Source organism: Ambystoma mexicanum, chromosome 5q, assembly GCF_040938575.1.
Source record: "Ambystoma mexicanum isolate Mex_15411 chromosome 5q, UKY_AmexF1_1, whole genome shotgun sequence".
NCBI classification, from domain to species: Eukaryota; Metazoa; Chordata; class Amphibia; order Caudata; family Ambystomatidae; genus Ambystoma; species Ambystoma mexicanum.
In genome coordinates, this window is record NC_090933.1 from 1037583325 (window position 1) to 1037609253 (window position 25929).

The 25929-nt window shown below is 48.2% G+C and overlaps 1 long non-coding RNA gene across 1 annotated transcript in view; it reads right to left on the reverse strand.

Annotated features, from left to right (window-relative positions):
- Positions 1–25929, reverse strand: part of LOC138498672 (uncharacterized) — a 319106-nt gene that overhangs the window by 182628 nt on the left and 110549 nt on the right. Inside the window, exon 3 of the long non-coding RNA XR_011278823.1 lies at positions 13862–14012. This is a non-coding gene — a long non-coding RNA (uncharacterized lncRNA). The remainder of the gene's footprint in view (positions 1–13861; positions 14013–25929) is intronic.

A 25929-nucleotide genomic window follows, 5' to 3' on the forward strand; every position in this document is an offset into this window, starting at 1 on the left:
AGGGGCACCCTCCACCAGGCCCCCACTCATGTCTCCCACCACCCCCACCCCCCAGCAGTGCAGGGGCAGCCTCCACCAGGCCCCCACTCATGTCTCCCACCACCCCCAGCCCCCACCATCCAGGGGCACCCTCCACCAGGCCCCCACTCATGTCTCCCACCACCCCCACACCCCAGCAGTGCAGGGGCACCCTCCACCAGGCCCCCACTCATGTCTCCCACCACCCCCACCCCCCAGCACTGTGGGGAACCTGCCAGCAGGCCCCCACACATGTCCCCCTGGCCCCAGGTCCTGACGATACACAATCATGGCAGTAATGGCCAGCATACCCAGCACAAACACCCAGGCAAGGATTGCATCCACCCACATAGTGAATGCAATCACATGACACAACCCCAATGCCAAGTATGCAAAAGAACACATGTCCGTCACACACACATACACAATGGGTGCAAGTGAATGTCAAAACCCATATCATGACATGTAACAAACCAATGAGAAAATAACACAAGTGTAAGAAAATATAAAAAATGTATTAAATACCAAAAATAAGTGAACTTTTCAAACATACAACGATGTGGCTAAGTAAATAAATGGTCCATGTCCGAGAACAAAAGTGATAAACAAAAAAACAAAGGAATAAAAAATGAAAATGAATTTGTCCAAAGCAATATCATGTCATAGGAAATCAATGAAAAACCATAACGTCATGGTGAAAACAATAAGAAATTAAAAAAATGTATCTCCCAAAAAAACAAACTATATACAGGAATGTTCCAGGGTCCATGAGCCCAACACCAAAAATGAAACCTACCACTAACTAATGTAAAATATATGTACAAAAAAGTGGCCATTGTCCGAGCGGTCCAAAATAATAAAAATAAATAAAGGAAACCTAGCACTAACTAACTAAATAACTATATACAAAGGCAGCGGGCAAGTCCTGCGGCTCACTTGGTGATGTTGCTGGCCAGGGCATCATCGAACTCCATGTCGATGTCCTGGAGGCGGGACTCTGTCCTGGCCCCGAGGTCTCGCAGGGACAACCCCATGTCCACCTCAAACTCCCTGCGAGCTTCCTCGAGGCACTCAGCCCGCCTCAATGCCCGACGCATGGAGAACTCCGCCCTGACCATGGCGAGCCGCTCCTCTTCCGCCCGCTGCCGCTCCGCACCTATCCGCTGGCCAAACTCCTCCCACACGGAACACACCACCATCCCAGGGTTGCCCTGCCCTCCGGCCGATGCCTGCCCCTCTGATCTTGATGGCCCCGAGCCATGATGCCTCCCACGTCGAGCCCGCTGCTGCCTCCGACGCCACTGCCTCTGCCAGCACGACGGCATCCAGGCTGATGGAAACCACCGACGCCGTCGTGCACGTGCCCTGCCCGATGATGCCGTCACATCTTCCATCTGCTGGGGTCCACTTGCTGTGTTGTCCACCCCTGCTGGACCTCTGACTCCCAACTGTGGCAGGGATGGGATCCCCACCGAGCTGGCTGCATTGGTCGGGGCAGGTCCACAGGGGGCCCTGGTGGCATCTGGGCCGGAAGACGGCAAGGAGAACGACCGGTGGATAGCCTGCACAGAGGAGGAGAGGGCCGTCAGATTGGCCAACACATGCAGGAAACCCCCGAACATGGCCGATCCCAATTGGGCCACGTCGGCACGGTGCACTTCGTGATGACGTGCGTGCTCCTCCCGGGAAGCACGCACGTCATCACGAATCACAGCCGTACGCATCGCGACCCCAATCAGGACCTTCTCCACGCGGCCAGGGGTTACCACGTCCGCAGGTGGAGGGGAGTCAGGTGACATGGACATCCCCTCTACCTGCGGACGGGCCTGGGACGGGGCATCCCTGCTGGTGCATGGTGGTGCACTCACAGGGTCAGGGACAGTGACATGCACAGGCCCCTCCACGGTGACCTGTGCTGCCTCCTGCCCCTGGACTGCACCACTTGCACCAGCAGGGATGCTCCCACCAGGCCCCATGTGTGCACCAGTGTCGGCCTCCTCCTCCACTGTGCAAACCACCAACCTGGATGGCTCCTCACGGTCTCCCGCCGTAGCAGGCCCCTGTGGGGGCTCACCCACCCCTTCCGCTGCAGCCGTGGGGGCATCCCCGCCGCCTTGCTCCACAGCGCCGTCTCCGCCCTCTTCTTCACTAGCCGCTGCGTAGAGGGAGACAAAGGACACAAGCATCAGGCTACTGTACAATGGTCCCCTAGACAGGAAGCAATAGCAGATGAGCACCACTGTCAAAGTACACTTCCATCATGTCCCTCCACAACACATGGGTCAGTCCAGGCAAAACACACACAGTAACAGGCATGGTGCATGCCATGGACATTTCCATGCATGTCCAATGGACTCTAGAAACATTCAATGATATGTAACTCACATGCATCATGGCTCATGCATATCACATGCACACACTTCACCTCAGTCACATCCATCTGGCCCCAAACACACCGAACACAGGCGAAACAAGGGTAAGTTGGGTGCGTCACTGAATCTGTGCATTGTCACACACATGTGTCATGCATCCATGGCATGCACAAGTCACAGACACGCAGGTCAGGCACACAGACATGGCTACCATATATGTACCTGGCATCAGCACCCATCCTTCACCCCCATCCATGTCCAGGTACAGAGACTGGCATGCTCTCATGTCCAAAATCTGCATAGGGCTCCCCATGCCGCATTTCTACACATGCAACAACCATGTGGGTCACACATCACTGGTCGCACATGCATTACCATGATGTCCCTGCACACATACATGCATACTTGGCCCATGGCACACATACAGGCAAGTATCATAGAACCAGCACACCGCAACATGCCCTGTCTCACACAGTAATGCTTGGACACATACCGGCCAACTCCAGACGGGCCTCCCTCTCAAGGACCTGGGCGTGGAGCGCTGGGCGTACGCGTTCCAGGACCCTCTTCTGGATGGAACTCATGCGGCCCCGGCCCCCCTCCACGAGGCGCCGGGCCTTCACAAGGGTCCTGGACCTCAAGTCCTCCCAGCGCTTCTTGATCTTCTGGACGTTGCGGGTTGCCACCCCCTCCGCGTTGATGGCAACCACACAGTCGGCCCAGATCCTCTCCCGTCCTTCCTTGCTGGCGCGGGACGATCCAAAGAGGGCATCATACTGCCCCAGGACATGCTCCACCAGGACACCAACTTCGGTGGCAGTGAAGCTAGTGCCCCTCTGCCCCTCTGGCCTGGGGTTGCCACTGGTGCCAGATGTGGAAGTGCCCGACATGGCAACCCCAGAGGCAGGTGTGGGTGGGCAACTGGGTCCTGGGGCTGGGCTGTGGAGCGATGTAATCCCAGTTGGGAGTCTTCAGTTCCAGCAGGGGTGGACACAGCAACTGGACCCCTGCAGATGGCTGATGTGCAGGCACCAAATGGCAGGGCACGGTGGCAGCAGGCAGGCAGGCAGGCAGGCAGCAGCAGATAGCACGTGGGAGGCTGCTCGGGGCACTGGGGGGCAGTAACTCGGCCTTCTGGGCAGGAGCGTGGTGTTCCGTGTGTTTTCGGGTGGCCAGCTTGATACGGAGTGATTTGGCACGTGAAAATCCTGCACGTCAGCGTGAAATCCGAGGAAAGGCCCTTAGCGCGTAAGCGCGTCAGCACGCATACGCGATTCTATTGGACCAGAGTCCCTCAGCGCGTAAGCGCGTCTGACGTGACCCGCACGGGCGTTCCCCACTCAGCACGTGATGACGGAACACACGTGGAAATACTGCACGTCAGAGTGTCATCGCGTGATTGGCCTATGTACGTGTATTTCATTGCGTGTAATTGGACAAAAGTGCGCGTACACGCGATTGGCCTATGTACGTGTATTTAATGGGTGCGCGGCCACTTACACACGCAAGTACGTCAACGAACCTGTATCCCGTGGTGCGTGTGAATTTCCACACGCTATTGGACTGGGAACTGGATTCCAGGGGTGCGCGGGTCACACGCTCGCCTAGAACACGCGCAAAGCATAAAATTGCGGACTTTAACAATAACAAGCTCAGACGCCAGGATGAACATACCGTTCCTAGCAGCAGTGGCAGTGGGCTACCAAAGGAGGAGGAGGAGGATAGTCAGGGCCAGAATATTCACACCCAGAACCAGCCTTTTCGGGATGCCTGATGACCAGGTGTATGGGAGGTACAGGTTTCCACCACACATCATACTAGACCTGGTGACTGAGTGGGAGGATGACCTCACATCACCCACCCTGTGCTCCCAAGCACTCAGCCCCCTGGAGAAGGTCCTCAATGTACTGCACTTCTTGGCCACTGGATCATTTCAGCGGACAAGTGCCATAGTGGTTAGGGTGTCACAGGCCACCAAGTCACGCTGCCTACACCAGGTCTTGAACATCATGACTGCACGCCCATCAGTCCGCAGGCACATATACCTGCCCAGAACACCTGCAGAAAGGCATGCTCCCGCCCTGGATTTTTACGCTGTGGCACGATTCCCCAAAGTGCTAGGTGCCATCGACTGCACCCATGTGGCTCTCCGTCCCCCCAGGGCATCTGAGCACATCTATAGGAACCGCAAGCACTGGCATTCCATCAACGTGCAGGTAGCATGTAATGCCAAGGGAATCATCACCTCAGTATATGCCAACTATCCCGGGTCCACCCACGACAGCTTCATTTACCGAATGTCCACCCTAAGCCGGGACCTAGAAGCTGGGCGGCATGGCGATACATGGCTGCTTGGTGAGTATGTATGCCACTGCACATGCATGCATGTTGGATACTGAGCAAGGTCACAACCCCACCAATGATACCAATCACCACCTCCACAGGGGACAGTGCCTACCCTCTCAGCCCCCACATGATGACGCCAATTCGGAAGCCCACCACGCCACCCCAGGTAAGATATAACACAGCCCACATTACAACCAGGGGCATAGTGGAGCGCACATTCGGAGTGCTAAAGTCACGCTTTCGCTCCCTTGACCGTTCTGGCGGGCAGCTGTTATACGCTCCCCCAGTAGTGTGCAGGATCATAGTGGCAGCATGTGTCCTGCACAACGTTGCAACACGCCGGGGCCTGGCCGTGGACATGGTGGTGGCCCCACATCCCCAACCACATGCACAGCCGCTGCGCATGGGAGGGGAAAGGGCACGGGGGGAGGCAGCCCGTACACAGCTAGTGGCTAATTACTTCACATAGAAATCACACCCCTGTGGAGTGCACACTGCCCTGGCACATTCCATCTGACAATCAATGATGACTCAACCTGACACTGATCCTGAATGTCTGGAGAATGAACCGTGATAACCATGTCAGCCTGAGATTGTTCACCTGGAAGTGTCACAATGTGTGCATCCCTACCCACACAGACACCACCAATGCAGTTTTGTGAAGTTACACATTGAAGCAGCTAAAATGAATACCCACTTGCAAAATGCAACAAGAGGACAGTGCCATGTCAGCCAACCCAACCCCAGTACCGCCACACGACACACCGTGCCATGTCATGCTAATTGCAGGTAAACAAAGTAATCCCCACAACATGACATCAGTCTCACTATGTACAGTGGCACTATTAGAAACCTGCAACACCTGAAATGCTCACAGCAATGCCGGACCAACAACATACTTGAGCACGTTGTACCATTAACATGACATCACAAATGTTACATATTAGTAGTCTCACCACCTGGAAATGCCTGCACTCCCACCACTACCAACTGTGCAGTGTTGTCGCCATGTAGAGTTGTAGGTGCACTGCTGCCAACATGGTCCCCATCTCCAGACTAGAGGTCCTTGTGTGGACATGAGGAAGGGACCTGCAAATTGGGAGGTAGACACAGAAGAAGAGTTGCACATCAATGCAACATGCAGTGTACAACACAACAGCAATATGCACTATGAATGTATACACAGTATTGACTACAGACTGGCCACACAGCTCATGGGAGTCCAACGTCACTGTGTAATTCACTGTCACTTGGGCACACCCTTTGCAAGCCCATGGAAACGAGAAGCAGGAGGGGTGTGTGTGACTCAAACCCAAGCATCTGAACCAAATACATTACAAGCCTGCATGTGCCCAGCCACAATGCAGCGTATGCCCACAGGAACCACGAAAGCCAACAGATCGAAGCCAACAGATCGAAGCCAACAGATCGAAGCCAACAGATCGTCCCCAAAAAATTGGGAATAAAAGAAATCAAAATAAAAATAAAAATAAGAAACATTCAAAAATGGCCATTGATGGGCCCGGGGGGGTTGGGGAGGCCACCCAGGGGGTCCGAGGACAGGATGCACACCAGAACCCACCTGCGTGGATCCTGGGAAGATAAAACACCTCCATGGGCTCATGGCCCACACGGCTACCCTATTGTGGGAGTATCACTGCTGTCGCTATTATCACCCTGTGCAGCTGCATCCGGAGGTGGTTGCACTATGGGAGGCAGCCCACGCAAGGCCCTAGTCTGCTCCTCCATGGCTGCAAGCATGCGGGTGTGGTAGGTCTGGTTCTGGAGGATGAGTGTGCGGAGGTCCCCATGCAACAACTCACGGGATGCCCGGACCTCCGCCCTCGTTGCCTGCATCTCAGCTGAGAGCGTACGGGTGAGACGCTCCAGCTGCTGTTCTGTCCTTTGGTGTGTTGAAGCCTCAAGCTCAACAAGAGTCGTCCTGAGGTGAAGGAGCTCCTGCCTCAGGGCTTCCCTGTGGCCCTGGGACTCAATGGAGATGGCCTCCTGCAGAGTCGCCAGTGCCGCCCGCCTGTCCCTGTTGGACCCCAACATGTCCTCCCTGTGTGACTGGCAGATGGAGTCGGTTGCCTGCTGTAGTCGCTCCATCAGCCTTTCTGGGGAGACAATGGAAGTGGCCACCCTATCCATGGCCTGAGCCATCATCTCGGATGATGCAGCCTGTTGGGTAGCCATACCGTAAATGGATTGCTCCCATGCGGTATTGCCGGGTGGCGTACGGCCACCACGTCGGCGGGCACCACACCTGTCTGGGGCAAGGCGAACTGTGCCTTGCTGTGCCGGCACTGCTGGGGGGTGGGGGTGGTGGGAGACATGAGTGGGGGCCTGGTGGAGGCTGCCCCTGGTGGCTGGGGGGTGGGGGTGGTGGGAGACATGGGTGGGGGCCTGGTGGAGGGTGCCCCTGCACTGCTGGGGGGTGGGGGTGGTGGGTGACATGGGTGGGGGCCTGGTGGAGGCTGCCCCTGCACTGCTGGGGGGTGGGGGTGGTGGGAGACATGAGTGGGGGCCTGGTGGAGGCTGCCCCTGCACTGCTGGGGGGTGGGGGGGTGGGAGACATGGGTGGGGGCCTGGTGGAGGGTGCCCCTGCACTGCTGGGGGGTGGGGGTGGTGGGTGACATGGGTGGGGGCCTGGTGGAGGGTGCCCCTGCACTGCTGGGGGGTGGGGGTGGTGGGTGACATGGGTGGGGGCCTGGTGGAGGCTGCCCCTGCACTGCTGGGGGGTGGGGGTGGTGGGAGACATGAGTGGGGGCCTGGTGGAGGCTGCCCCTGCACTGCTGGGGGGTGGGGGGGTGGTAGACATGGGTGGGGGCCTGGTGGAGGGTGCTCCTGCACTGCTGGGGGGTGGGGGTGGTGGGTGACATGGGTGGGGGCCTGGTGGAGGCTGCCCCTGCACTGCTGGGGGGTGGGGGTGGTGGGAGACATGAGTGGGGGCCTGGTGGAGGCTGCCCCTGCACTGCTGGGGGGTGGGGGGTGGGAGACATGGGTGGGGGCCTGGTGGAGGGTGCCCCTGCACTGCTGGGGGGTGGGGGTGGTGGGTGACATGGGTGGGGGCCTGGTGGAGGTTGCCCCTGCACTGCTGGGGGGTGGGGGTGGTGGGTGACATGGGTGGGGGCCTGGTGGAGGGTGCCCCTGCACTGCTGGGGGGTGGGGGTGGTGGGTGACATGGGTGGGGGCCTGGTGGAGGCTGCCCCTGCACTGCTGGGGGGTGGGGGTGCAGGGGGACATGAGCAGGTGTGCAGGGTAGTCCCCTGTTTTGTGGGCTGCCTGCAGGGGCCGCCGAGGGTGTACAGGGAACACCTGTGAGGACCCAGGCAGCCTAATCGCGTGTGTAACTTCCCACGCACCCCTGTAATACACGTACCAAGCCAAATCGCGTGTGAGAATTCCCGCGCACCCCTGAAATACACGTACCCTGCTGAAATCGCGTGTAAAACTTCCCGCGCACCCCTGAAATACATGCGCCCAGGCTATTCACGTGTGGAACTTCCCGCGCACCCCTGAAATACACGCGCCCAGGCTATTCGCGTGTGGAACTTCCCGCGCACCCCTGAAATACACGCGCCCAGGCTATTCGCGTGTGGAACTTCCCGCGCACCCCTGAAATACACGCGCCCAGGCTATTCGCGTGTGGAACTTCCCGCGCACCCCTGAAATACACGTAGCACGCTGGGAGACATGAGTGGGGGCCTGGTGGAGGGTGCCCCTGGTGACTGGGGGGTGCGGGTGGTGGGAGACATGGGTGGGGGCCTGGTGGAGGGTGCCCCTGGTGGCTGGGGGGTGGGGGTGGTGGGTGACATGGGTGGGGGCCTGGTGGAGGATGTCCCTGCACTGCTGAGGGGTGGGGGTGGTGGGAGACATGGGTTGGACATGGGCGGGGGCCTGCTGGCAGGTGCCCCACAGTGCTGGGGGGTGGGGGTGGTAGGAGACATGGGTGTGGGCCTGGTGGAGGCTTCCCCTGCACTGCTGGGGGGTGGGGGTGGTGGAAGACATGGGTGGGGGCCTGGTGGAGGCTGCCCCTGCACTGCTGGGGGGTGGGGGTGCAGGGGGACATGAGCAGGTGTGCAGGGTAGTCCCCTGTTTTGTGGGCTGCCTGCAGGGGCCGTGGAGGGTGTACAGGGAACACCTGTGAGGACCCACCCAGCCTAAACGCGTGTGTGACTTCCCACGCACCCCTGTAATACACGTACCAAGCCAAATCGCGTGTGAGAATTCCCGCGCACCCCTGAAATACACGTATCCTGCTGAAATCGCGTGTAAAACTTCCCGCGCACCCCTGAAATACACGCGCCCAGGCTATTCGCGTGTGGAACTTCCCGCGCACCCCTGAAATACACGCGCCCAGGCTATTCGCGTGTGGAACTTCCCGCGCACCCCTGAAATACACGCGCCCAGGCTATTCGCGTGTGGAACTTCCCGCGCACCCCTGAAATACACGCGCCCAGGCTTTTCGCGTGTGGAACTTCCCGCGCACCCCTGTAATACACGAACCTGGCCAAATCGCATGTGAGAATTCACGCGCACCCCTGTAATACACGTACCCAGCCGAATCGCGTGTAAAACTTCCCGCGTACCCCTGTAATACACGTACCCTGGCTAATCGCGTGTATAACTTCCCGCGTACCCCTGATATGCACGTTACCCGCTTTGCGTTCCTTGTTTGGCAGCCCTGTAAACTGGTCCAGGGTTAGCGCAGCCCTTTGCGATGATTTAGCGATTTTGATGGCTTTTCCTTGCGCGAGAGCGTTCTTGGGGGCGTTACTGGCGCTGCTGCAGGGTCGCTGCGATACTCTGCGCCACGGCTGGTTTGGGAGCCTAAAATCCATGAATACGCTGTGCGCGGAAATCGGTTTTTGCGCACGTGCCTGGCGCAGACAATCGCACGCGGACACTCTGCGCCAGCCGCTTGCGACACTTTTCTGCGAAATTCTATGAATTACCCTGTAAAGTGTTTAAGGTATTGCAGAAGCCGGAGTGGCAGAATAATCATTGGCAGGTTAGAGTAGGTGTAACAAAAAAAACCTGTGCATGTTTTCTCAAAAGTGTCTACATCAGGGGAGCCGATTTATGAATTTCAGGGTGGGGGCCCAAATACAGGAAGTGACATCACTGGCAGTTATAGGACCGCAAATTTGCATGTAGTCGTCAACTTGGTGCAACGGTGTGCGGGGGGATGGAGGCGCGCGCATTGCAGAACAGTGGAAACATTGGCTAGCATGTACTGCATATACTAAAGTCAAGTAAGAAGGAGATTTAAGCCTAAGGCTGTGATCTCCATCTCCATTGGCAGTGATCTCTCGTGCACCCATCCTTCAGCTACTTCTTCCTGGGTCCCCCCTAGTACCATATAGTCCATATAGCAGCATGGTCTCAAACAACCCTATGGGACACTGCTGCTCCACTGGAACTCTCACCCTGCGGTCAGTGCAATGTGTGTGCACTTACAAAACACACCAGGACATATTGGTTTTAGTGAAGGTCTGTTGTCCATGAGGATTCCCAGTTTTTTTTATCACTGACGATATCTCCGGTTGGGTTCACATGCATGGTGGCTGGATCAGGTGTGTCTGTGCTGTGTTGTCTACTGAGAAGGGGGATCATTATTTCTGTTTTGGTCTGATTTAGTTTGTCATCCAGGTGTATATGTCCATGAGGCATTTGTTGAGGGTGTTGTTTGGGTCTTGGGTGGAGGTTATCTTGGAGATGAGTTGGGTGTCATCTGCATAAATATAGGTGGTCAGTCAGTGGGTTTGAATGAGTATCATTGGGGGGACATGTAGATGTAGAAAAATAGTGGTGAGAGGCTTGATCCCTGTGGTATGGCTTTAATGAGCCTTTTTCTCTTAGTTTTCCACTGATTTACCACTTCTGTAGCCCTTAACTATCTTTATGCAGAGACCTTGGGCCTCTTACCGGGTCCCGCGAGGGGACCAGGGAGCTAACAACGGGCCGGTCGTAATCGGCCATTGCTAGCTCCCTGCACCCATTCCCATTGAGCCCTATGGGGGCTCGAATGGGAATGGGGAAGGTCCGGGCCCGGGTTCCCTGAGGGCGGAATTACCGGGCCCTCCAAACTCAGAGAACCTGGACTCGAACCCGGTTTTGGAGGCAGCCATGCCGGCGGCATGGCTACCGCCAAAGCCGTAATGAGGCCCCTTGACTCTCTCCTTTGCTGTCTTCTTCATTCCATCTCCAATGTCATTCTTCTAGATGACTTTGATCTCCATCTTTCTATTACTCATGTGTCTATTTCCTTTCTTTCTTATCTTGACTCTGTTTTCATCAGGTTGCTTCTCCGCCACTACATTTTTTTGGTTAATTTTTAGACAACATTTGCCCAAGTTATTTCAATACCTTCTACTTTGCCGGTCTACTTGTCTCATCATTTTTTGCTTTCCTTTTCAATCTCTATTCCACTTGTATTATCCTGCCCCTCAATGGCTACTTTTTACCAACAGGACCAGCAGATTTTTGTTCATGAATTTTGTGACCTCTCTCGGTTCCTCTCTTCCTTCACTTGACACGCTCTCTTTGCTTACAATAGATTCTGTTGTCTCCACCTTTACTTCACGTCTTTACAGAACAATGAACTCTCTTTATTCTTCCAAACCTTTTATCCCTTTATGCAAATCAGTCCAACCTAACTCTGTCTGTTTTCTCTCTTCGTCGTTCCTAGCACTGTGCTAACATGTACTGGAAAAAGCTCCCTTTTATTCTGACCTCATTATTTTATCTCCACTTCACTCTCATGACTCAGCACTACTTCTGGCTAAATAACGATTCTATGCTAATCTTATTCTGAGTTTTTTCTCTACATCGTTACTATTAATTAATAATTACTTTCCCCTTCAAGTTCAGACCCTTAGCTCTCTTAACCTTCTCCTAATGATTTTGCTACCTGTTTTGCTACTAAAGTGTCTTGTCTTCTTTCATCTTTCTCCTTGCAGTCTCTGCTTCTTTGTCTAAATGTTCTCCCCTTACTGATTCCAACATGCTATTTTACCTGATTTGTGCACATCCAATTGCATGTCCATCTGAACCATTAACTTTTTTAATCGTCTCTAAGATGTATCCTCTCATTCTCTTTTACCTAACCACTTTAGTTTATATTTTTCTGTGCACTGCTACTTTCCATTTGGAGTTTAAACAGGGTACTTTTTTTCCTATTCTTAAAAAACCCTCTCTTGAGCCATCCTGTCGTTCCCATTTTCTCTTCCATTTATTTCAAACATCCTTGAACATGTGGTTAATACTCTCTCTGTGGTTAATACTCTCTCTGGTTAACTCTCTCGCTTACCTCTCCATCAATCTGACTTTCATTCCTCTGATTCTACTGTATGTTTCAGATTCTAAACTTCAACTCTTCTTGTTCTTCTTGATCTACTGCTTTTCTATAGGTTGATCACACGTTTTATCTACTCTTTCTTTCTGGGTCTTTCTAGTTCATTCTTCAGTAGTTTCACTCCTATCTCACAGATTGTGCTGACTCTACTTTTTGGGTCTGCCAATCATTGCGCCTCCTCTGATTTACAAAGTCCTTGGGCCTCTACTAGTCTCGCTCTATACTCTCTGACTAGCTGACATTATCTCCTCCTTTAATCCAGCTCATCACTCCTATGCTCTTTTTCTGATTCCTAATACTCCACATTTTCTGCCTGCATGGCCAACATCCAGTCCTAGATATCAGCCACTTCCATCAACTTAACCCATCCAAAATGGAGGTCCTCTTTTTTCCTTCTTTCTCAACCCCAGATCTATGTCACTAACTATCTTGTTTCCACCTTCTTTGCTTCCTCTTCCTCTTCATCTTCCTTCTTCTACCCCTCTATGCAACCTTCTTTCCTTCCGTCCCTCCTTCTTTCCTTCTCTACATAACCTGTATAAAGTTCATTTTTCTCTCTCATTTCATGCCACTAGGGTATTTGTTTCATCCTGAATATTCTCCTGCCTCAGCTATTGTTCTGCTCCTCTTGGCCCTGCAGCATATCAATTTGCTATTCTGCCACTTTGTTGTCTTTATCGTTGTGACTCAGTCTCCCATGCCCTAATTTCTCTACATTGGCTTCCTTTTGATTTTTGACTTCTCTTTCCCTTTCTTTGCTTGGTCTTTTAATGTGTCAACTGTCTTGCTCCACCTTATCTTTCTTGCCTCATCTCGCTATAGTCTCCTACCTGTTCCCTATGGTCTCAGTCTCAATGTCTCTAAACTGTCCAGCATCCTTCTTGTGCAAATGTTTAATGTACCTTCTGCCCACAGTACCCCATTGTCAGCAACAACTTTGTTCTGCAACATACCATTCCTAAAAGATTTCTCTAGGAGATGGCTAGAAGGAGAGAAAAGATGACGTTGTGTAGCAAGGGAAACATGTACTTCTTTCCTCAACAAATCATATACAAATCTGCTAGTATAGATACATACATTAAAACAAAACCAAATCAGGCTTTGCATCATCCGCAAAGTGGTCTATGTCAGTAGAATCAGTAGTTAAGAATTGAAATGGCATGTAACAATGAAGGAATATTACAACAATTCAGAAACACTGACTCAGGTGAATGTAGCATACATTCTAGACAACAAACAGTCTGAGAACTATTTTGTTGTTGTAATACATTAGATACACAATTAGTTTTAATTCCCAAATCCATGTGTGGTTGCAAACCTCTTCCCACAATCATGTGGGATGATTGACTCTTTGATTGAGTTTACTTCAAATGGCTACTGTCATTTAAGGTCGAATTATGCGGCTCGATAGGTGCCTCATCTTGGGCTTGCGATACCATCGAGTTCATTTCCATAACACCTGTTGTCTCCTAACCCCCATTTTGTATATTCACAGTAGGTTTAGATAGGTACAGAAGAATGTCACCATCAGGGGCACTCAAGCTATAGATTTCTTAAGATTTGTTTTTTTGTTCTTTGCCTTTTTATGAACTTTATTTGTCCTTTTTTCTATTCACATCTGGAGGGTCAATTTCAGAGGTGCCCACCAAAGCATCGGGTTCCAATGTGTCTGTTGTCTTTTTTCAAATGAATGCCCTATAGAAAATATAATGAACCTCTTTTCTTAATTGAGGTTACATGTTTTTAACTGTTTAGGCTTTTTTACCTGAAGCCACTTGCAATGCTTGTGTTCCATCTCACGGATTTCTCCCGCCTTCACCATTTCCAGATCAACATTTATTATTAAGTAGCTCCTTGGAAACCCTTCGGGAAGGTTTTGGAGATGGCACACACGCTCCTCTGAAAATCGAAACCACCTGCGGAATAGGAAATTGTGATTAACTTATTTTTCTAAAATGTCCATTCTCTCTTTTTTCTTCGTCAGTGCAAGCTATTCTAAAAACATATTTTGGAATTCATAGAATTAAAAAAATTACCTTTTGAAATACTCGTTGATATTATTGTATGACCTACCTAACATATTTAAAACAAAGTTCGGCACTGAGTGCTGATAAGAAGGCTGAGCCCAAATTGCAGCATGTGGCGGGGATTGTGAAAGGCGAGGTGAGGACGCGAGCCCAGTTACCAGATTACATAATCGAGGGAAGGTAGTTTCTCTTGTAAATTGATCCCAAAAAAAAGACATTGAATCGTGCAGAGAGCCAAAGGATTCTTGATGGCGACCGAAGCTAGAATCACTGGCATGAAGCGAGCAGGAATCTCCACCACTACCAACCCTAAGGCTGGGGTCCAAAGATTCCGACTCAGTGACCCAGGCACCAAATGAATCTCCACATTAGTCCAGGGCAGGTATACTCAAGAGAACTTGTTCCATGGTTAATGGTTGAGCCGTCCGAACTTGGAAAAAATCAGTTATCCTCGCTAAGCATCATTTCTCAGACAGGTGCAATACTTAGATTATCAGCATTGCTGGTAAATTGAGCTGAAGATGGTTCCTCAGTAGCAGACGACACTGATTGTGATGAAGCAGGAGCTTTGCCAAGCCCAGGGCTGAGCATTGCCTTACTGCATAGTTCATACATTGTGGAACTTGACCACAGATTGGACAGAAGGAACACAGGAAAAAAGGGCTTTAAAAAGTTCAGTTACTGAAAACTGAAAGCAGCTGGCACACTAATATTACACTCACCATACACTGTTAATCCCACGAGCTCCCAAGTGCCCCCAACTGCACTTGTTGCACAGCACTTAGAGCAAGCAATTTGCGTGATGTGCTTGTTCTATAATGCTAATTAATTACTTGAAACACTGTAGTCACCCCATCAGTTCTCCAGCAATCTTGCTCAGCTCACTCTTCAGACTCTCCTCTCAGCCTCTAACTGCACTTGTTGCACAGCACTTCACATGCACACTTGGCATTATCCGTTAGTTATATATCGCTGCTGCCTTGTCTGAAACACTGGAGAGGTTCTGGCAGTTCTCCAGAAATCTCACTTGGCTCGCTCTTCAGACTCTCCTCTCAGCCTCCAACTGAACTTGTTGCACAGCACTTCACATGCACACTTGGCATTATCCGTTAGTTATATAGCGCTGCCTCCTTGTCTGAAACACTGGAGAGGTTCTGGCAGTTCCCCAGAAATCTCACTTGGCTCGCTCTTCTGACTCTCCTCTCAGCCACCAACTGAACTTGCCGTGCAGCACTTTAACATTGAATATTGAATTGAGATCAATTGACTTATCATTGGGGGTCATTACAAGTAGGGCGGTAAGGGCTAACGGTCACCGGTAACGAGACCGGTGCCGTTAAACCCTTACCGCCCTACTACGAGTTCCCTTTGCGGGTCATTCCTTAACACCTGCTTTTAGCAGGCATTAAGGACGGGACCCGCAAAGGGACTTTAGTGCTAATAACGGTACCGTTATTTACGGTACCGTTATTAGCGCCTTCGCCATTCCCATTGAGCCCTATGGGGGCTCAAATGGGAATGGAGAAGGGCCCTGGTGAATGGGGAATTACCGGTCCCTCCAACCTTGGAATGGACTGGTAATTTACTCCATTCACCAGGGCGGAATCGGAACTAGTTTGGAGGCAGCCATGCCCCAAATAGCGGCGTGGTTACCTCCAAATTCGGAATGAGGCCCATTGTCTTTTAAAGTATTCTTTTTGCGTCTGAACTTTGGAAATTTTACGTGAAAAAATGCAAATAACATCTAAAATGACATATATTGTTACATTTGAGTGTGGTTTGCTTTGGGCATGAACATAAAATATGTAAAAGCAACCACTTAAACACACCTGATTTGTCCCCATGGCGTAAATAGCTGGCATCAAATTCTTCTGCTGCAAGCTCACAATGCTTTATTCTGGCCACTACCCTCTCTTCTTCCATTCTGGTTACATTGAAGAAGGTTGCAGCTAAGAGGTTCAGAATCGGACAATCTACAAACCTTTAGAATAAAATAATAGAGCGATTGGCATTGAAAGTGCATCATATATATATATATATATATATACTATGACTGCGATTTGAAGGGCTGCAGTCGGCCTATACATACATCTTTGCGGAAGACGAAAGTAATGACTTTGCCATAGATATCTAAGCATGATAATAATATGTCACTTGACAGTAATATGATGAGTTTCATGCAGATCATACACTGCTGTCCTGAAGGCGGGATTATAAACCGAGCATTAGGAGGCTAAATTAAAAGGGTTCTATGAAGTTACAGTTATAATTATGTTTTAATGTGGACTTTGCATTTTAATCATTAAAAGTGATAGAGTGGATGTTTTATACAATGATCTGATCAATGAATACTCTCATTGCAAGGGAGTTGGTCACATAAATTAAGGAGGATGATTATGTGGTGGCAATGATAAACATGAACATCACTTATTGCAATAATCTATTACAAAGGATGAGTATGTGTTTTCCTAATAGTCTACTCACATCAGCTATCTGCACCAATTAGAAATAGTTTGAAGGCATACAGAATAAATATGTGTTTCTCATTGTGTAAATGTATTGCATTGTGGATTGTTAGGATAGGAGATGATGTGATATGTTACTGAGCAGACTTCCATGGTGAACACTTTTTATAGTGGACACTAACGAAATACAAGCTGAGAAAATGTAGCAAGGACATATATAGTGTATAATTGAGATTGTCCGCTTGTTAAACGTAACTTTGGGCGAAAAAGAATCCAAGTTCGTGTACATACATTGCTGGCCTTCATCCTTATCATCATCAACAGGATTGTCTATCCTACACAACCATGAGAGTATACAGAAGTGTAGGAGCGTGGCATTACACAGGATAGGCAGTTGCAAGCTCTATATTTTGAACAATAGAGTCTTTGTTCTGAACAGACTATATTGCACGCTGCACAAATAAAACGTCACACTCAATGAAGGATAGGTGACAAAACAGAAGGAACATGGAACCAGCTAGCATTGTGTAACTACACAATCTGTTTTTAATTAATTATGAAATAATGTCGGCCAACAGAGAACGGGATTATAAATGTATTAGTATAGACACGAAAATGATAATGATTTTAACATTTATTCATGAGGGCAGAATATTAAAGTTGTATTTATCCGCCAACAGGTACATCTGCCTAACCTGTCGTAGTCACAGAATGTATATTCCACCGGATGGGGTACCCAGCCAACATGTGAATGTATCACGCCCTAATGGTTGGATCGTGAAGATGATGTGGGATGACCGGGCAGGTCCAGCGTGACTATCAAAAGCAGCGTGACTAGACAAAGCCTCTTGTAAGAATATTTGGAATACCACTCAACTCAGCTCACTGACTCGCCATGTACTGTACCCGGAGAGCCCGTCCCCCGGACATGTGCACACATGTTTGTGAGATATAGATTTGGAGGTCAGTCTATCAAGCATTGCAATTTTACAATAACCTTTTTTTAAAGTCTCATGTTCACCTCGGATTGAGAGTTGGCACAACTGGGAAGAGCCAATCGCTTGTACAGCAAATTATCATATTTGGAAATGAAAAGGATACCGACTAATAATACAAAAAAGCAAAAAGAATTATATAATCACACATACTTTCTTGGGGTTGTGTTGATTTCGCCACTAAAATTCATAGATGCTCTGTCTGTTGCATGATGACGACCGTACAGTGTTTGAATGCCTCCGATAGATGCATTTCATGATTTCCATTTTAATACATAGCGCACAGATGTAGTAATGCCACAACTCCTTTGATTCCAATACTATTGAAACTGTTTTTTTTGTGCAAAGCGACTAAACAAAATGTATGTGGCTATGCATTGAATGAGTGTCTTCCGTATTTTGCATGCAGAAATGTGATTTCGTAAAAGTATGTTTAGATCTGTCGTGCACTAACATGATGACAAAGGTCATTGCATAGCTTATGCAGCAGCTGGTGTCACACACAGGATCGTGAGCTATGATGTATTGCTGCCAGGATGCTTGACGCGAGGTTGAAAACGCAGTGGATTACTTTATCACAAGATGGGGGATGGGGACTAGTGCAGTTCGCTGATATACATTTTTTTAAATGTAAGCTAAGCAATGTGAACAAAAATGTATTTAATTATGATTGGTCGAATACAACACGTACATGTACCCTTCCTTTGAGAGAACATCAGCCACAATGGTGACTGAACCTTTCCTTCTTGACCTCTCGGTGTCACACCGCTTACCTTGCCCGGGCATCCACCCCAGGCCCCTATGTGGCAGTTGTATCCCCACTGGCATTTGCCATGGGTTATGTTCAGTCCGAGAAACGGTTCCCATGGATGCAGCCATCCTTACAGGACAGCGCATGCGTTGGCGTCCGTGTTCGACACTCCACACATACAGTGTTCCTGGTATTATAGCAACGTCAGTTTGAAGTCCAAACCTCTCTTTCATCCTGCGTCGTATTTCTAACCCCACCACGTCTTAATGCAGTTTTCCTTGAACCGTGACACACTGAAGGAACCAGTTCCTGTTTGCTCCTTCTGCTGTTCCCAGATCCTGTTTTTCCTTGCTTGTTCCACCCTGGTCTTAGCCTTGCCTCCAGTCTCCCTTGAGCCTCCACTCTTCTTCTAGTTGGCTCCCTGCCTTGTTTCCTTGTATCCTTCCTTCATTCTCATACTCTTTCAGTGCCTTTCTCTTCAGCCCTGTGTGCATATTGCTCTGTGGCCAATCCTGGTGGTGTCTTCCTCCTGCCGCAAGATCCTCACCTGCATCCTGCCTTTACTCGTCCTGTATCCTGCTATTCCAAGTCATCATTGTGGCCATCTGTGATCCTGTGTGGCCTCCCCTGTCAGTGCTTCCACTATCCATACGTCACGGTAATCAGGGGAGTGCTGGTGTGTGGTGTGAGGAGCTGTTCCAGGACTTCCCTGTTTTGATTGTGGGAGGTGTTGGGTCGGCAACCCACTCTATGCTATCGTCTATACCCAATCCTCCGCAGCTTGGCTTTTCCATCACATCAACAGTCTGGGAAAGCAGTGCTGCAGCGCCAGCGAGACGCTTTGTATGACACTCAGCCACTTTTCACACGGCTAGACTATGCAATTCTTCTGGCCCACGTACACAGTAAGGGATTCAGTACCTAGCACTAGCTTATATCAAATCTTTTCTATCAGACCAAACTCAGTCAATCATTCCATCACCTTTAAAAGGAAAAGATACAAGTTTACCCTGTGGTGTCCCACAAGGCTCCATTCTACCGCTACTCTGTTTCAACATTTACCGTAGGCCACTAGCTGACCTCATCAGCTCCTTCGGCCTCCTCTTCTTTGCATATGCGATGACACCTAGATACTGCTAAAACCTGGAGATATCCACAACAAATCGGACACCAACTTCATTGAATGCATAACAAGAGTTTCCAGTTAGAGGAATGCCAACTTCAACCTGGCCAATAGTGAGATCCCTTCCTTCATTTCCGATCTACTACCCTAAATTCTAAAAATAGGGCCTCAGACACTGGGATGTTGCCTGGTACCAGTAGATGTGGTCCACAATTTGGAAATCAGCATTAAAATGGAGTTACCCTTTGATGCCAAAATTAGTTTTCTAGCCAAAAACGTATTTCTCCCTCAGATGACTACATCATATCATTAATCTCCTCCCAACCAATTAGAAAATCCACATTGTGAATGCTTTAATCTCATCTTCCCTTGATTACTACAATGGAATTTACCTAGATCGTACCAAATCCCACATCTGCAAACTCCAACTAATCCAGAGTGTGGCTACCATCCTCATCTCCATACATTGATATCATGACCCCATCTCATCTGCAATCAGATAACGCCGTTGGCCCCCATCCATCAAGGAAAACAAACATAAGGCTTTCTACATTGTACACTGTGCCTGCTATGGAATTGGCCACAAGTTGATCCTGAAGAAATTCTTCAAGCAAACACCAATCACCGAAATCCTCAATCAAAAGACTCTGGGCCTCATTACGACCCTGGCACCAAGTGTTTAACGGCGCCGTAAAAGGCTGCAGCACCATTAAACACTTAGCGCCTTACTACGAGGTCCCTTTGCGGGACCCGACCTTAACGGCTGGTCTACACCAGCCGTTAAAGTAGGGACCCGCAAAGGGACCTGGGTGCTAAGTACGGTACTGCAATTTGCGGTACCGTACTTAGCGCCTTCTCAATTCCCATAGAGCCCTATGGGGCGAAAATGGGAATGGGGAAGGGCCATGGTTCAATGGGGAATTAACGCCCGCCAACCTTGGAATGGGGTGGTAATTCCCCATTGAAACATGGCGGACCCGTTACAACACCGGCACCAACCATGGTGCTAATAGCGCCATAGTTTAGCGCCGGTGTTGTAATGAGGGCCGCAGTCCTCCCAAGACTGGCCTAACAAGAAAAAGAGGCTGTGCCTTGTCAGCCAAAGCCAGGAATCTTGGAAACTGTCTTCCAACTCACATATGTGACTACCTAGCCTTGAAGAAGGCAGTGCAAACCGGGCAGAACCTTCAATCTATTCATGTTCATATCATCCCCCACTTGATCACCTTGGCTCGTGGTCACCGTTAGCATCAAGAAACCCTAAGGGGAATTTTTCACTTAAGAAGAATTTCATAAATAAATAAAACGTTATTTGCAGCAGCATGACAGATTATGGCAGCCCTGTGGGATGCTGGCCCCAACTGTGCCATTGTTAACAGAACTGTGTCACATTGCACACCAATGTGTAATATTATGAAGCACAGTGAAATAATGGACACAAAATCAAACTATGTGGCTGCAATGCGCCATATGGGGGGCCACTTACCGAGTTCAAGTATTCTGGGCATCATATTTTTCTGCATATTGATCATACTGTGCCACTATGTGTCATACTGGCTAGCAGTGTATCATGCTGAGTACCACTGCCCCATGTCCGGCAGTATTTTCATATTTTCATATATGATCAGCTTCTAGGGATGGGATGGGATGGAGCAGGTTAAGGTGTCTTTAGTTTTCTGGTACAGGAGTTCTACAGTGATACTTATCAGCACAGGAAGTTTAATAGTTGATACATCCCCCCTGGAATAGTATTTGACACTGGTGTTACTTCACCAGGCAATTTCAAATGGGCTAGTTTCTGCTCGGGCACAATGTATTGAATTTGTCTTCACTACATCAATTTTTCTAATGGAAATATGCATTATGAAGTCTTTTTGAGTCAATATATTTGAAAGTATTGAACAATTTCCCATTTTCTAAATTTTGCAAAGGATAGCGGAGTGTTTGCCGAGTGTTTGGCACAGGTGAAGGTGAAGCTCTGTTACCTATCCCCTGGAAGAAGGAAGTTGGAGTCTGTTTTCTGTTTCTACTACTGTTTCTACTACTGGAGACCATAAAAACCACTCATAGACGCGAAGCATCATAGAGTGTTTGCCGAGTGTTCACCTATGTGTGAGCAAATGGACCCTGAAACATCCGGAGAAATGAATTCACGAACCCGGAGTAAGGTATGTGCTCTAGACTCTACTGCTGACAAGCAGATTTATAAATTATCACACAGTACATCTGCTCCAAAGTCTGCTGTAAAGCCTTCCTCAAAGCAAATCACAAAGCCAACTATAAATTTAGACACAAAAATAGTCTGTGAATTGGATATACACAACCCGCTGTCACCAATTGCAGCTAAAAACTGTTCCTCACTCATGATCGATGTTTGCTTTTCGCCGGGGGGGTCGATGGCATGCTGCAAGGAGGTGATCCTTGGCTCCTGTGGCTCCAACGGCTCCCGCGGCGTGGTGTGTGAGGGCACGGATGCGGACAGGTCGCCTGACCGGCTTGTGAGTGGGCGCGTTGGGAGCACTGCGGGAGGGGACATGGATGTGTCTGCTGTTGCGGCGCCTTTGTCGGGTGTGCCTATGGGCTCTCCCCCTGCATCGGGCGGTGGCCGGGAGGGGGTGTGCTGCGGGGAGGGGACGGCACCTGGGTTGCTGTGCAGCAGACCGGCGTGCGATCCGCTTCCTTGTGTGGGCGGGGTCCGCAGTGGGAGCGAGCCAGTGCATCCCCTGGCCAGCACAGACACGGAGAGTGAGAGCAGCTCCCTGCCGTCCTGTGCTGCGGCTAAGGGGTGGCCCACGCAGGAATGCAGAAAATGATTGTTTGCTTGAGCGGGGCAAATGACGTGCCTCAGCTTGCATGTTTGTTGAGACCTACAAACATGCCCATACCAGAATCTTCAGACAAACTTGTGCTTCAGTCAGCACATTCCCCAAAACCCGCTAACATGCCCCTAATTGAAACCCCAAACATGTCAATAGCAGAATCAGAACCTGAAAACATGCAAACACACAAAGAAAGTATATATACAAAGCCTTTAAAAAATGACAGTACGAGAACTAAAAACACCAGCATACAATCTGGTGCACGACCGAAAGGCTTAGAGATAGTTTGAATCCAAAGCCAGATGTAACAAGCTAAAAAAAGGTGCCACTCCAGTTCCGAGATTGGAACACTGAGGTGGCATTTCAATGGAAAGCCAATGCCAATTGGAAGGATTAAATCTATAAATACTGGCAAAACCCAAATATGCAACAAATGCAAGAAAGTATAACATCGATAATAGTGCTAGATAGCAGAAGCACTGTTACAAAACCAAATGCTACCCTTGAAATAACAGACAATGACCTTTTATTAAACACAGCTGAGATAATAGAAACACAAAAAATAAATCCAATCGCAGAAAAACCTAACACCAAGACTGCAACAGTGGCAAAAATTCCAAATTAATCAATCCAAAAACAAGGCTCGCCAAAGCAAAATGTAGAGGAGTCTCAAAATGAATCATGGGCTCCCAAACGCCCACGCATACATTCACCTGATCAGAGCACTTCAAAAAGCATACAGTGTGAACTCTCTGAACCTGCAGAACAAGTTGTATTGCCAGGTAAAATCACAAACAAAAATAGTACTGAGCTTGAAAATCAAGGGTTAAGACCACCTGAAGATGAAGAAATAAACAGACAGCGTGCGTTGGAAATAAAAACATTACAAGAACAAACTAAAAGAACTTTTACCACATGCCATCAGATGATAACACCTCCTCATCAGAGTACAGTTCAAATGAGAGTAATAGAAATAAAGAAATCAATTCACATAGACTCAAGAACTTTACTCTTAATAGAACAACAAAGTAAGCAAGGTGGTTCAAAGAGGCGCAGGAATCCATCATCTCCTCAGTATCAATAACTATGACTCCCTTTCTAAAACTGTATGAAAATCTAAATGAAAATCAACGAGACCAAACAACAATGATTGCACTAATGAACAGCAAAATGATTTATATAGAATCAGTCATGGAGGCAATCAAAGAAAAGCAAAGCAGGGAAAAAGAAATGGATGGAGTCATACTAAAAACATTCGATAGACTTACTACAAGATGCAAAATCTGACAAACACCTTTTCTTAGAAGGGATTCGAGAAATTGTCAAGACTCTATCACCTCAAATAAAAGGCACTGAAAAAGAGGAGACGAGAAATGCAACAACCATCGGTGTGCCAGTGAGCAAGTCTGATACCAATCAGCCTACTGTAAGTGAAGAACAAAGAGTCTTACTATCAGTTATGCCTAGTTTGGAAACAACGCCAGCAATCACTCAAAAACCAATGTTTCCCGAAAATGAAACATCCAGCAAACTCCATGCGAAAATCCCGACAATCTGCAAAATCTACAAAGTAGTTACAAGTGCCTTTTCTGTATTCAATCAAAATGCAATCAAAAAAGCAGAGGAAATAAAGCCTATAAATACACAAAAGACATTTTTTAAAAGCGTCTGTAAAACAAAAATTGTGAAAAACAAAGAAAAGAAAAAGATCTGCAGTTCTAGGAGTTTCCTAAGAAATTAAAAAATTACAGCTGAGGATGAGATACCAAGTACTTCTACTATACCACCACCTAGCAGTCGGTAACTGGAAAGACCTTGACTGTATCTGTATCTTCCGATGAGTCTCGTATATACAACGGCAGCCTACAGGAACACTTAGACTGCTCGGTCTATGAAACTGAAAACTTGCAAGAAAATGAAACCCAAGAAAGGGTGATTATGGACTTCAACATACATGAATCCAAAGAAGTATGCATAAACCCTAAGTCAAATAACAAAAAAAGTGAAGAAAACTTCCTAACCTTAAGTGAAAAATTGCAAAAATGCACAGCCAAATATACAGAAATGAGTAAAGAGCCTAAGGAAATGTCCATGCCTAAAGAGTCATCAGTTGAAAATCTGAACATTGCTCACCAAAGAATACAGGAATTGAGATAAGGACACCAATTGAAAGACAAGGAATCTCAAGAAAAACCGGACAAAATAATAAATGGGATAAACCGAAATCAAAACCACCGATAAATATGGTTGTAGTACTTGAAAGAATGGCAAGAAATTCAGACAGGCTAATATTAAATAGATCAGCTCTCATGAAACTCCTACAATACATTCCTCAATTAAAAATTATAAAATCAGAAGAAATTTTGTCTGTAAGTTTCCCCGTGGAAGCTCGTGTTGATCTAGTTGAAATTGTGACAAACTCTGTTATACTTGCCTCCATTATGTTAGAGGTTCACGAAAACTTCAAAGTATTAGGTTTTAAGATCACAAAACTAGCTGCCAACCAAATTGCCGATGAAGAGCCATGGGCCCGTGCAAAACCAAACAAATTAAAAGAGAAATTTCAAAAGATGATGGAGCTCCCCAAGTAAAAGAAAGAAATGAGATTGTAAAGCCTAAACTGAGAGAGATCTCTGAAAATGACCGGAGTCAATTTTGTAGTAACAGCAATACAGTAAGGCAGACTACAGAATCATTACATTGGCAACCTAAGGAAGATGAAAATGGAGAACTAACCCAAATGCATGAAAAGGAACACTTAAACAAAATAAAAATAACTATAAAAAGAAATTAAAATACAGCCGAATTAAATAATACAACGCAAATACCAAAAGATGATCCAAAGTATTGGAATTGGCTAGCTGGCACTCTTGCCATAAAACCGAAATTGTAGCCGCCTAGGGAATTCCAATAGGAAGCCGGAATACCAGAGGATTCCGTCATCTTTTCAATGCTTTTAATTCAACTTTAAACAATCTTGAAATAATATGTATACAAGAATCATGGCTGAAAATTGCACCTTTTAAGGACGGATACACAGTGTTATGTAACCCAGCGAAAGGAGGCCTGATTGAAAGACCATCGGCAGGCCTATTAACCTTCATTAAAAATGGATCCGGAATAACGGTGCTTGAATCCACAAATATAAACCCGTACATACAAGCAGCATTAGTGCAATTTCAGTCTGTATTACCAAGGCCTACACAAACATTACTAATACTGACTGTATACTGGAATCCCCTGAAAAATTAAAGCAAGAAATTTTTTGATCAAATAATGGAATATTTGGACTGTAAAAGAGAAGCGTACCAAGATATGAATACTCTCATTTGCGGTGACCTTAATGCAAACTGTTTCGAGGTAAAGAGATCTACACAAAATGAAATAAACCAAAAAAATGGTAAAAAATGCAAATGCAGACAAATGTGGAATGACGAAATGGAAGTGAGGAGACTGCATAGACTAAATGGGAATACGAAGGGGAACATTCCGCCCACCAACACCTGGACCAATGGGAAATTGAGTAATATACTGGACTATATGTTTGTCTCTGAACAACTGTTAGCGATAGTCCAGAGCTTCCGAGTCATATCAGCAATTCACAGTGATCATGACCCAATTGTCGCTGTGATCTTGTACTGGAAGACACGACT